Source organism: Callionymus lyra, chromosome 10 (assembly GCF_982586985.1).
Source record: "Callionymus lyra chromosome 10, fCalLyr1.hap1.1, whole genome shotgun sequence".
NCBI lineage: Eukaryota > Metazoa > Chordata > Actinopteri > Syngnathiformes > Callionymidae > Callionymus > Callionymus lyra.
The window spans coordinates 25,509,358-25,518,019 of NC_141827.1; the positions used below are offsets into that span (position 1 = coordinate 25,509,358).

The 8,662-nt window shown below is 42.1% G+C and overlaps 1 pseudogene; it reads left to right on the top strand.

The window, feature by feature from the left end:
• Positions 1-1,753: 1,753 nt before the first annotated feature.
• On the top strand, positions 1,754-3,567 carry LOC148071223 (general transcription factor II-I repeat domain-containing protein 2 pseudogene; annotated as a pseudogene).
• Positions 3,568-8,662: the final 5,095 nt, after the last annotated feature.

Below are 8,662 nucleotides of genomic sequence, written 5' to 3' on the forward strand. Positions count from 1 at the left end.
GCTCCTTTTTTCTCTGGTAATCCCAACAGTCGCAAGTTTGAGCGGCGGCTTCGGTTCTCCAGGGCGTCCATCTTTATCGTTAGCGCCTCGATGGTAACTTTCTGTGCTGCGTTCATGGACATCAGGGAAGCTATGTCGTCCTGGTTATTACCGATTCTTTTCTCAGCTGCGGCGACACGTTCGGTTACAGACTTTAATTCGTTTTGTATCCCTTTTAATACACTGAGCACACTATCAAGTTTAGCTGTAAAGTCACTTTTCAACTCACGTATCGCCGCCAGAACGGTGTCCGTTGCCAGACGTGTGTGCGCCGCCATGTCGTCTTCTTTAGCTCCGAACTTAGCTTGTTGGCTACAGTCCGTTGCATCCAATTTCGGGTGATTCTTTGTTGGTTTTGGAGCCATAACACATTTCAGCAAAGCAATGAAAACAAAAAACAGTGCTCGTAGACGGAGTAAAGTGCAGTTGAGTGTTGTTATTTTGCAAAATTGGGAGGGTCGAAATAAATCACGACCGCTTAGCTCTGCATCAAAACCGGAAGTCCTTCGCTCGTTTTATTTAAGATTATATCGGATTTTTTTTTTAAATCATAACATTTAGCAAGGACAGTAGCCGTCATCATTAATTGCATTTCTTTTCACAGAAGTTTCTCTACTAGACTTAAAGCAGTTGTATCAAAAGTGTTTTTTTTATTAAAGACTGCCCAATATGATGGACATGTAAGGTTAAGGTTTAAAGACATCGAAACTATTGTTCTGGATTCTTCATAGTTAGTATTCAACATTACCTGGTTGGCATCACAACATTGCATCACTTTCAATTACCCAACAAGCTTGAAGATTTGTTTCAGAAATGTGCGATTCTACAACAAATACAGTTGTCCTTAAATTAAATCTATAAAAATGCTGATTATGACACTCAATACAAAATCAGGTCACTAGTGAAAGTGTTGTGTAGATCACATTAGTTTAAAATGTAACTATTACCATGTTTTGAATAATCCTAGACGGCTGCTGGAGGTCGCCATCGAAGAATAGTCGTAGCAGTTTGTTGTTCTACATCATATGTGTCAAACTCAAGGCCCACGGGCCAAATGTGGCCCGCCATGTGATTTTATGTGGCCCGCCTGCCTTACCTTGACCAACGCGGAAAAAACAAACAAAAAAACTTGTCCGACAAGCCAATCCCACAACAGACAAAATGGTTTTCCTTATTTTATTCGCGCTGCTTGCGTTCCCTTCTCTGACTCTGCCTCGGTCAGGTTTTCACAAGCGCAGGCGCACACGCACGCACGAAATCTATGGCGCAGCAGCGCTGTGGCGGGTCGGCTTCTCATTGCCCAGCCTGCAAAGCGGGGGGCGATGGGCCATACAGTCTGTCTGTCTGTCTCGAATCAACAACATCACCCGAGATTGTCATCCACGCTACGTGTTTTCATGAGCGCCGCTGCTTTGGGTAAACCGGCCGCGAGCCTTTGATGTGAGCAGCACGCGCTCTCATCGCGGCACGCACGCACACACACACACAGAGTCCCTGGCCTGTCAATCACTCCCTGTCACATGACCTATTTCAGCAGGAAAAAGTGTCGCACAAGTTGCTGGCTGCTGGCTTGTAAAGAAAACTACATTTACCCACAATGCATGCCTACCGGTATTATTTTTCCCAGGATTGACGGATCCGCCACTAGGCTGCAGCGTCATCAAATCAATGCGAACAGGTGGAATTAAAAAAAATACAAATACATACTAGCAAAATGTCCAAGAAGAGAAAGGTTGGTAAGGAGGGAAGGCTATTTCAAGAAAGGTGGGAAGGTGAATACATGTTTGTGCTTCAAGGAGAAAGGCCTGTATGTCTTTTGTGTTATGAGGCAGTGTCGTTTGTCAAAGAGTACAATCTACGCCGGCATTTTGACACCAAACACGGAGCTAAGTATGCCACATTTACCCATCAAGAAAAAAAACAAATTGCAGAAGAATTAAAAGGAAAACTGCAAGCACAGCAGAATGTGTTCACGAAAGCCACAGCTAAAAATAATGCAGCAGTGAAAGCTAGCTTTATTGTGGCTGAACACATCGCCCAATGTTCAAAGCCTTTTTCAGAGGGAGAGTTTTTGAAGCGGTGCATGGTGAAAGTGTGTGAACAAGTGTGTCCCGACCAGGTACAGGCTTTTAAAAATGTCAGTTTATCAAGAAACACCATCGCGGACCGAGTTAAGGTAATAGCAGGAAATCTTTCAACACAGCTGGCCGACGAGACACGCAGCTACATAGCTTTTTCATTAGCTGTTGATGAAAGCACAGATATCACGGATACAGCGCAGTTATCAATTTTTATCAGAGGCGTGAAGTCGGACCTCACTGTCACTGAGGAGCTGTTGGATGTGGCTGCTTTGCATGGGACCACAACGGGACAGGACATTTTTGATGCGGTGGAGAAGTCCATGAGTAAAAATGTATTGCCCTGGGAAAACTTGGTGGGATTAACTACAGACGGTGCACCCGCAATGTGTGGAGGAAACAGGGGCTTAGTTGGAATAATGAAGGGGAAAATGCAAGAAATGAACTGTCACACACCTCTGATTACGTATCATTGCATTATCCATCAAGAAGCTTTGTGTGGGAAGGTGCTGGGGATGGATGGCATAGTGACCACGGTCATGAAAACAGTGAACTTAATTCGCGCTCGTGGCCTGAATCATTGTCAGTTCCAGCTGTTTTTGCAGGAGATGGACTCGGAGCATGGAGATGTGCCGTACCATACAGAAGTTCGGTGGCTGAGTAGGAGCAAAGTCCTCAAAAGATTTTTTGAGCTCAGGGAAGAAATTGCAGTTTTCATGCAGCGTAAAGGAAAACCCTTGCCTGAACTGTCAGATGATCAGTGGCTGTGTGACTTTGCTATGTTGTGTGCCATAACCCAGCATCTCGCCGAACTAAATCAGAAGCTGCAGGGAAGCAAACAAGTCATCACAAAGATGTCCGACACGATCACAGCTTTCCAGCGTAAACTGGACCTATGGATGTGCCAAGTGAAACACGATGATCTTGGTAACTTTCCTGTTAGTCAGAGCATCTCGGCCTCATTTCCCCACACTTTTTCATGTGCTGAGTTGGCTTCCAAACTGAGCCTGATAAGGAATGAGTTTGATCGGCGCTTCTCTGACTTACGAGCACAGCACACTGGCTTTGCCCTCTTTACCAGTCCTTTCACCACTGACATCGGCACTGCACCCCGGCACCTTCAGATGGAGTTAATTGATCTGCAAAGCGACAGTGGCCTGAAAGCAAAGTTCCAGGATGCTGCAATCCAGGACTTTTACCGTCTGCTGCCCCCTGCTTTGATGCCACAGCTTCGACTTCATGCTGCCCGTGTTCTTTCAATGTTTGGGAGCACCTACCTGTGCGAACAGTTGTTTTCAATAATGAATGTAAACAAAATCAGCACAGATCTCGCATCACTGATGACAACCTCCATGCTGTTCTACGGATTGCCTCAGCACAGGACCTAAAACCAGACATTGACACACTGGTAACGGGAACACGGTGTCAGACATCTGGTCAGAAGACATAGGTAAGCATTTTTAAAAACCCAATTAGAATATAATAAAATGTAATGTAACCAAGAAGAAGAATAGTTAAACTGTGTGCAATTTAATGATTGTGCTTGTTATTTTCAGAACATGACCAATGGATGGTGGAGAGGGGATCCACTTGGTGTGTTCAGGCACAGGCATCTACTCATCCACAAGAATTGACGCAGCCAGCCAGCCAAAAAAGGATAAAACAATACACCAAGAAGAGTCAAAATGAAATCCATAAACAAAATAATGATTTAAAAGCAGTAGAGATAAGCGCTCTACTTCAACTGTGCATTTCATTCTGTAGACTTTGCCACAAAACGAAAAATGATATCACATTTTAACATTTATATAAAAATAACTTTTCCCATTAACTTTTGAGGAAGCTGGTTAATTCATTTCACAGCAGAAATTTTAAATGACATATTGTCTTTTAAACCTTCTCCTTTTACAATCAAGCAGCTAAAATAAAATTATATTATGGAGTACATTACTCCAGTAATGACAGTAAACATTACTTTAATCTGAAGTCACTATTCGTGTTTGTTGAAAGAGGAAACAACGAGATAAAATGAACCAAAGTTAACAACTTTGGGTGCAAATCAGGTCATTTTAGAATAAATCAGGGGTGCTCACACTTTTTCAGTTTGCGAGCTACTTTTCTAATGATCAAGTTCAAAAGATCTACCTTGATCAAATTTGCTCAATGTAAGTAAGAACATACTGACTACATGACTTGCACTGAATGAAGTGAATGGACTAATAATCAGTCATGATGGAAGGATGTGTGGATTTAATCTTCATAGAAATGCTGACTTACATAAATAACTAGAGTCAGTCAGCGAGGAGCATATTTCCTCATAAGAAGATACTTTTCCTCTGAGAGTAACTTCCAAAAATGTCCATAAGACCTGGTCTTAAGCTCAGTGTCAGCCTGTTTTAAATCTCATCCTCCACTGCAGACAAGTTCAGACTCATATGTACTAAGAATTGCATTGATTTCCTTCTAAAAATGGTCATTCATTCGAACCCAAATGGTGCACAAAAATATTCATGTGTAAGAATCTGTGCTTGACACGAATTCAAGCCCTTTTCCTTTGTTCATCAAATTCATCAAAGAATTCAGACGGGTTCATCCCTTTCCATGTCTCCATTCCAATATGTCGATCATATTTAAATGAAGCACAAGACTTAAATTTCTCGATTTCTGTGTTCATGGTAAAACAAAAACAAATGAAAGCATGAATTCAAACTAACACTTTATATTTGTTAATTTTAAACATGTTTGATATGAATCACAAGTGGATTATTTAAATTTTAAAACATCTTCAGATGAAGTTTAACGAGAATAAAACTGTTAACCAGTAACTTCACATCATCATCGCTTTGTCTGATCGTCTCTGACGTCATTAGAATGTGTGGCTCACCTGCACAACGTGTTTGGGTTTGAGCGTTTTTTCATTATATTCGTGAGATAAAGGTAATTTACAAATGGTCATCATGTGATGGTGTATTAATACAAGTGTGTTTTAAGGACACGATCACAAAATGAAAACCAGCATTTGTTGCTTTCATTGGAACCTGCAGCTTAACTTTGATGGAACTGACGTCATGTTTCTGTGACTCTCGTAGAGAAGACCTGAAGCGATCAAACGCGCATTATTTTGTTCGATATATATATATATTTTTAAAACAAGCTTATAATTCTATATCGTTTTTCTGAATTGCGTAAAATGACTATCGCACGTTTTTCTCATTTTATTCTCGATTCATATGAACTTTGCCGTGTGTTCAGTGGAAGAGGCGGGAACTCTGATTGGCTGCTGTGCATGTCAATCAAACTGTCAACCAATCGGCGCAATAATCATTTGATTGACATGCACAGCAGCCAATCAGAACTCTCTTTACTATTTTCTAATATCATATTTTATTAAATCACGCGATCTACTCGCAACAGCTTCGCGATCGACCGGTAGATCGCGATCGACGCATTGCCCACCCCTGAGCTAGTGGGACCTCTTACCGTGTGGTGGTAAGAGCCTTTGGCATGCACCGAGCCACAGTCCACCGTGCCATACACAAAACAAGCACGAAGGTCCTCACCCTCCTCTCCAAGGTCGTCCGTCACCCATCAGAAGAGGAACTGCCACTGGTGGGAGCTGGTTTTGCCCGTTTGGCTGGGACAGCAGCCTTCCACAATGTTGTTGGCAGCATTGATGGCTGCCACGTCCGGGTGAAGCCACCCACCCAGGACGCAGACTGCTACCTTAATAGAAAATTATTTTATTCTATTCAGTTTCAAGCTGTGTGTGACCACACAGCTAGATTTATAGACATTTTTGTGGGGTTCCCAGGCTCTGCCCATGATGCGAGGGTGCTGAAGCACAGCCCTCTTTATGATGAACGGAGGTACCCCCCACCAGGGTACTGCATCATTGGAGACGGTGGCTACCCCTGCCTGCGCCAGCCCATCGCCCTGTTGACGCCGTACCGCCAGCCTCTCCACAACCATCTTCAGGCCCTCTACAACACCCGCCTGGCAAAAGCCAAATGTGTTGTGGAGAGAGCCTTTGACATACTTAAAACAAGGTGGAGGTCCATCTTCATGAAGGCCTTGGAGGTGGATGTCTGTTATGTCCCGGAGGTGGTCGCCTGCTGCATCATATTGCACAACATCTGCCTCAGCAACGGCGATGAGCTTGAGCCAGAGGATGCTGATGTGGAGGGAGCAGCAGGAGACCACTACCACCCAGAACCAGTAGCCCCAGGTGCCAACTGTGGAGCAGACGACAGGCACAGGATGGCAATGTTGTGTGTTGCGCCTGAGCACGACTACATCTAATAATAAATAATGTACATAGCAGTCACGACTCCTTATTAAAATGTGTCGCATATGTCCTTACACTAGCTTAACCCCTTAACGCAGAGTGTCGCGAATTCGCGACATACCGCTTCCATTAAGAATGCGCCAGAGATCGTGCACGAGTTTCCCTAATGTTGGTTCATGCCTCTTCGATAGGAACCTAGGAACGTTTTGCAATCACTAGTTTCTTGTAGGACCAATAACATTTAAAACCACGTCCGGTTTACGATCGTGTTTTCTTCCTGGTGTTGCGCAACCCATTCAAAGTTGGAAGCGCGAAAGGATCGTCTTGTTTGAGGTAAGTTACCGTAAAAAAAAAATACACGTCTGCTTATTGTTTGTCTGTGGAACTAGGAAAAGTAAAATAAAGTAGTTTTGAACGTAATTTTTGAAGATATTTCAAGTTTTCGGTTTGTCGCGTATTCACGACATTCGTCCATAAGGGCTAAATTAATCAGTATGGCCAGATGCGCAATGGCACAGTACACACTAATATATTCAGATGGATTTTAGCCGTCACACGCTTTCTATAGCAAAAACAATTCTTGTAACAATCTGTAATCATGTAGCATGTTTTATGAATTAAATTATTGACGTTTATTTTTCCTCAGGAATGTTTTATGGTAAGCGAACTCCTGTAGAAACCAGAGTTCCACCAGCTGAGAGTGAGGACATCTGTCTCAGTGAGAGTGGAGAAGTTGATGAGGAATACATACCTGCACAAGGTGGTAAAAATAGCAGTAATAATGCTATAATATTGTATTGTACAGACTTTCAGCTTTTGTGTTGTAAGTAAGTAAGTAAGTAAGTAATATTTATTTATATAGCGCTTTTCGAGACCAGGGTCACAAAGCGCTTTAACAATCAAAACAATACTCAAAACAGTACATACTTCAAAGATCAAGACAACACCGAGAACAACACAGGAGTTCGAGAAATTCCAGGAAAAGCCTGAACAAATAGAAACGTCTTAAGATGTTTCTTAAAGGAGTCAGTAGACTCCATCAAGCGCAAAGAGAGAGGAAGATTGTTCCAAAGCTTAGGAGCAACAGCCTGAAAAGATTTCTCTCCTCTGGTCCTGAGCCGTGTGCGTGGAACCATAAGTAGATTCTGATCCACAGACCTCAGAGCCTGACCATGAATAGTTCTGATGTAAGCCACAGATTTGAGGACGTCGCTTTGAGAGCAGGTTGTGTAAAGTTCTACCTAACCTAAATAGAATAGTCTGTACTTTTCAATGGTGTTTTTTTTTTTAAAACACCAGGTGACAGCAGTGAGGAAAGCTTCACTGCTGAAGAGGATGATGAGCTTCCTAGTGTAGCTACTCCTGAACAAAAAGACAGAGTAGAGTGAGATGAAATAAAACCTTACATCCATTTCAATGACAACATGGCACCAAACAATGACAGACTTTTCAAAATAAGGCCACTGATTGATCCACTTCTTCCCAAATTTCAGGCTGTTCTACAAGAGCAAATGCTCTGTGTTGACGAGAAAATGGTTCCTTTCAAAGGAAAATCAAGTTTAAAACAATATGTCCCCAAGAAGCCACATAAATGAGGATATAAAATATTTGTGCTTTGTGACACAAAAGGGCTGGTGCATTCCTTTGATGTCTTCGAAAGGAAAACTGACCGTGTTCAAGTGTTCTAAGTGCAATGTTCACTTGTGCCTGAACAAAAATAATAATTGCTTCAGGGAGTTTCATGAGTAAGGCACCCCACAATTGAAACAGCTCAGTTATCGTTGTTATAGAAGTTGTTGTTATAGTATTAGTTGTTGTTGTTGAATATTCAGGTACTGCATATCTTGGCGTTAGCTTTTACTCAGTGCACCTGCACACCTGGGGATTCCTCGCACCAGAGAACACACAGTGGGACCAGAAACGACCAGCTTATTAGTGACACGTCTGCAGCACGTCAGGTGACGCTTCTGAGGAAGACTTGAGTCACTTTTTTTTTTATTGTTGTTTTCTTACCACTGTAATGTATATGTTGGCATTAAAAAATAAAATTTCATGCTTAAGATGGGAAATGTGTTTTTATTATATTTTGGTCCTCTAATGCCTGTTGTCGCTAATTTGCGACATATCCAATTTTACAATAATTTTATGTTCTACAATAAAAATTGTTATCTTCACTTAATTTAGTCTTTGCTTGAAAGCAAAAACACACATAAATAAATTCAGGCGTCAAGGGGTTAAATTAACATTTATTTTTTTCTAC